The 5,233-nt window shown below is 45.3% G+C and overlaps 1 pseudogene; it reads right to left on the bottom strand.

Moving 5' to 3' along the window:
• Window positions 1-3,007: 3,007 nt before the first annotated feature.
• On the bottom strand, window positions 3,008-3,200 carry LOC148121143 (Nuclear RNase P; annotated as a pseudogene).
• Window positions 3,201-5,233: the final 2,033 nt, after the last annotated feature.

Genomic DNA, 5,233 nt, shown 5'->3' with positions numbered 1-5,233 from the left:
TTAATGTGTATAGGCAAAGTAATTCTTCACTTTCATTTGAAAAGCTTGTGGGGGGATCTGGTAGGCACCGAGAACATATGTTCATACTTTCAAATATGTTAGCGTTTCATAGAACCATGTTCATGCACTTGAGGATATTTAGTCCATCATTTTCAAAGGCCTGTTTTTAACCTTCACATCTTCTCAAACCCAGCAATTGCAGCCAGTGTTGAAAGCAGGTTGAAAATCAACAAATGAAGCGCTAGTATTGCCATGTGAAGTCACACTGTTTTAAGCTGTAGACTGAAAGTCAGAAAAATAGATTTCAGGACTGTGGAAATTAATATTTTGTTCTGTCTAATAAGACAAAACACAATGCAGGGGACAGTGTAGTGAAGTCTTTATTAATAAACAATAGAAAAAGATCATTCGACTAGTGAACAAGGCATGATTTTTAATGAATGAGTTGTAAAAGGAGACATAATAATTATAAGTAATTTGAAATAAAATGACTATCATTGAAGAAATATATATATATATATATATATATATATATATATATATATATTTGCTTGAGGGAAAGAAGGATTTGTGAGTTGTACAGGAATAAATGTGAGCTTGAAATCTACTGTAATGGCTTCATGGAATAAGAAAAACCATATCTACTGGGCGTGATAATATCCGTAAATATAATAATCCTAGTTCATAAAATAACTCTATAAACAGCATCCCTACCCCACAATGAGGAAAGCAAAGGGAAAAGACAAGATCTCCAGGTCACCCAGGAGATGTAGCACCTGGCTTTGAATAAGGCTGTTTGTCTTCTAAAACACTTTTTCTGGAATAGGCTGCCAGGCCCTTCCTTTTGAAAAGCCAGCTTTGGGAAAATTGACTTCTTTTGATATCAGTTTTACATAAAATGTAGAAGGTGAGATAAATTGTCTCCAGATTGTCTAACTCACGCATCTATGAATCATCTTCCTAAGAGATATAGCTAGCTATCTATGGCTTCAAGTTATTTTATATAAGGTCATTTTATATTTTGTTTTCACCAGCCATTCTTCAAAGGTAACAAAAAGGAATTGAAGAAGTTGCACATGCTGTAGTGAATGGTAGGATAAGAAGTTTTAAAAGCATAGTCTTTGTAGCCCAAGGCATCTGAATGCCAACCCCACTTCTGACATTCAATAGACAATAGACAATGGGCAAAGTTGATGTGAAAGTCTGAGCTCTGACTCCTGTACCTGAAAACATAATGATGATATATAATTTGTACATTTTTTTGATCAAAACCAGAGATAATATTATAAAATTTCAAGTCATCATTGATATTTAATAAATCTTATTATCAATATCATTATAACTGGGAGATGGCTCAGTCAACAAAGTGCTTGCCTTGCAGTCATGGGGACCTGAATTCAGAATCCACATACACAGTCAGGCGTGGTAGCTTGTGTCTGTGATTCTGGCATTGGTGATGCAGAGCTAAGAAGGTCACTGGGGCTGGCAGGTCAGCTAGTCTAGCTTACATGATGGGCTCCAGGGCAGTGGGAGACTCTGTTTCAGCAAAGGATGAACAACATATGAGGAACGACATCCATGTAAGCTTATGCTTGATTTCCACACACATGTGTGCGGGGGGCCATCCTGTCCCGCAGGAATGAACGCCACCAAAAACGAGAATTCCTTCTCTGGTCACATCTTTATTTGGAGCATTTCCTTGAGGAAAATTGGGGGAAGGGAAGATAGAGCAGGGACGAGAGAAAGCTTAGAGAGAGAGCGTTGGGCCCCGAGGCAGCTGCTTTTAAACGGTGGAGCGGCTTGAACGCTGTCCTGATTGGTTAATGCCATTCTGCTGGTCTGAGCATGTGCAGGCAAGGGTGCAGGCAGGGTTGCTCAGCCCCACGTGGCTACCTCCAAACTGCGGGACCACCTGTGCCTCCAGGTGGCTCCCAACATCTCCCCCTAATTATTGTCTTTAAGAGCAATAAGGCAAAACTATTTTCCAATCTGGTCCCCACCTAGACGCAGCATGCCAAGGATATCTCTGCTCCCACCCATCTCCAAGGAGGGAGAAAGGCAGAATAGAGTAAGAGATAAGAGGTTGCACAGGGTGTTGCTCAAGTCGATGGTGTGAAACAGCTGCTCTTGGCACCGCCCAGAAGGTCATCTCTGCTGCCTCCGCACGAATCTTCCACAGCAGGACACTCAGCATCCACTGGGTCGTCTTCTTTATCTCTCTGGTCGGTCTCGCTGGCATCCAGATGTATGTCAGCATTCCTAGAAAAACATAAACAAAACTCTCCTCCCAAATTAAACATTTAAGAGTATTAAAAACTCTCAGTGTAAAAATTCAGCACAATCAGTACTGGAAGTAGGCTGGTTTTGAACTTAGAGATCTGCAGGTCTCTGTTTCAAAAAGCAAATCTTGTTTGCCTGTACCAGCAAAATTTTGAATTAAAAATTAAGTGTATAGAATGCAAGAGAAATCCTTTCTCTGGGGGAAGCTGTCACTGGTAGTGTAGTCCCCCTCTATTGTTTAAAAACCAAAGCAGTTGTCACTGGGAATTGAACTCAGGACCTTTGGAAGAGCAGTCAGTGCTCTTAACCTCTGAGCCATCTCTCCAGCTCCCCTATTCAGATGGAAAAACCTCTAGGTAGCATTGTTTATCTCACCAGGTGCCTCAGGCAAAAGGTCCGCCTTTCTTTGTTACCTAGGATACGGTAACCAGGTAAACATGCCTTTATTATGATAATCATGACCAGTTCTTTAAGGGAGAATGGGCGTAGCATCGATCTGGCTACTTCCTGCTGACAAAGGGGCGATGTTTGGGGGATAAATGTTTTTATCTGACTGAATTTTTGGCGACAAATGTTTTTATCTGACTGAATTCTTGGCGACCTTGACTGAGGGCGGCGGCAGCAGCGGACAGCGGCGGCTGCCACAGCTCCGCCTCTGAAGCCCATAATGGCGCGCTCCGCATGGCCCAAAGGCATGGCTCCGCCCCGGGCCGTGCGCGGGCTCGCCGTTTCACCTCAGGCAATGAACTCGCACCGCCGGCTGTGAGTCTTTTTCAAGCTCCGGCGAGGGGGGGGGGCATCCGCCCACCCGTGGAGGGGCTTCTCCTGCCCGGTCCGCCCGCGCGCAGAGCCCCGTTCTCTGGGAACTCACCTCCCCGCTCGCCCATGTTGCTATGGAAACACAGTTTTTCCGCAGAGCCGATTCAGCTCCTCTTTGCCTTCTATGGCGCCGCTGCTCACCACACAGCTTCCGCCTCAGTCAGGCGAGTCCGCTCAGGTGCTGAAAAAGTCCTCCAAAAACCATAGCCCCGCCAGAAGGCCGGGACATATAGCCTCTGATGTCACACGGACTTTAGCCCGCCCGCGACCTGGCTATTCGCAGGCCTCCAGCAAACTCCAGCCAGCAACTGGTTGCGTCTCCCTCCTGAGTAGCTGGGATCACAGGTGTGCACCACCGTGCCTGGCCCACTTCCGTGTTTCTAATCAGGCATTACCGCTCAAAGGCGGGCCGGCTGCCGCCAGCACTCTCAGCACGATCAAGCAGCTTGTCTTTCTCAGTCAAAAATTAAAGTTTTTTGTACGTGAGAGCCAGAGACTGAGCTCTCTTATCAAAATTAGGCGAAAATCACCTCCAAAAGCTCTGTGGCTCTTTAAGAACAGGGAAGGCAGTGATCAAGTTTGCCTCCCTACGAGACTGTTGCCTCCAGTCTCTATCAGCGAGTATGCACGGAGGAAGCCGCGGATCTCCCAACCGTAAACCTCGCTTTTTCTCAGCTCCACCTGCACTGAACTTAAGGGATTTTTCTTCCCCGTTGCTTTTTGTACCTTCTTTCAGATACCTTAACTTTGATTTTTTTTTTTTTTTTTTTTTTTTCTATTTAGGCCTATCCTTTGAAATTCCTTTTTACATTTCTTTTCCTCCCCTTTTTGGGGATTTTAACCGACGTCACTCACCGCTCCATGTTCTCAGAGTTCTGAAATTCAAGGCTCTCTGTGCTGGTGTCTGATCTTGGCTTTTTCTCCCGGGCTTTCTCAGGGTCCCCCGGCGTAGTTGTCAGGGTCCCTCAGCGTCCGGAGTTTCGAGCACCAGTTGCGGGGGGCCATCCTGTCCCGCAGGAATGAACGCCACCAAAAACGAGAATTCCTTCTCTGGTCACATCTTTATTTGGAGCATTTCCTTGAGGAAAATTGGGGGAAGGGAAGATAGAGCAGGGACGAGAGAAAGCTTAGAGAGAGAGCGTTGGGCCCCGAGGCAGCTGCTTTTAAACGGTGGAGCGGCTTGAACGCTGTCCTGATTGGTTAATGCCATTCTGCTGGTCTGAGCATGTGCAGGCAAGGGTGCAGGCAGGGTTGCTCAGCCCCACGTGGCTACCTCCAAACTGCGGGACCACCTGTGCCTCCAGGTGGCTCCCAACACATGTGCCCATGTGAATACACACATGCACATAATCCTTATCCAAACCACAACCATCATTATCATTATTAGAACCCACAATATGAGCGACAGAAAATAGAGCATTTTTATCATATCCCTTTAAAATCTATTTAAAAAATAGAAGATACTTTGTTAACACTCAAAATACTAGGGTACAACTAGGTTGATATAGCACTTACCTTTTATCCACCAACTATTAACTGAAAACCTATTTTAGGGCCATTGTTATTTGAGACCATGATATTAAAACAAGTAGTAATGATGTTCTTGTGGTCGCAGAACAATGTTTTGGTGTGCACGACAGAAATAAATAGTAATTATAGTAATTAATGTGGGCATGGCAATGCCATCCAATAAAGCCCTGTGAGAGGAGAGAAGGCAGGCTTCCATGTGAGGTGACCTCTCACTGGATGGCCCTGAGAGCGAGAGGTAAGGTGAATGCAGAGCAATGGCGCTGGCATCAGAGGGAGAACATTCCAAAGGAGACAGAGTGTGCCCACGTTGAGAGGTGGAGATGTCCTGACTGCTTGGAGGAGAGCAGGGGCACAATGCACCCCAAGTAGATGAAGGCAGTGAGCTCCCCGAGATGGGCTGAGGCTGTGCAACTGTTGGAAGGCTTCTGGCCTTTCCTCTGAAGGAAACGGCAAGCTGTTAAGAAGATTTAAGCAGAGCCTTGGCATAAACTGACCCATATTTTACTTGGGGAGCAGTGTTGGGAATAAATTGCGAGAACGGAAGCAAGGAGATATATTAGCAGGCTATTAGAGTAAATGCTATAACTTTACAATAATGTTTTAA

This window comes from Myodes glareolus, chromosome 8 (assembly GCF_982192425.1).
Source record: "Myodes glareolus chromosome 8, mMyoGla1.1, whole genome shotgun sequence".
Lineage (NCBI taxonomy): Eukaryota > Metazoa > Chordata > Mammalia > Rodentia > Cricetidae > Myodes > Myodes glareolus.
Note: the sequence above shows the minus strand (reverse complement) of the source record. Positions and strands in the feature narration are given on the sequence as shown.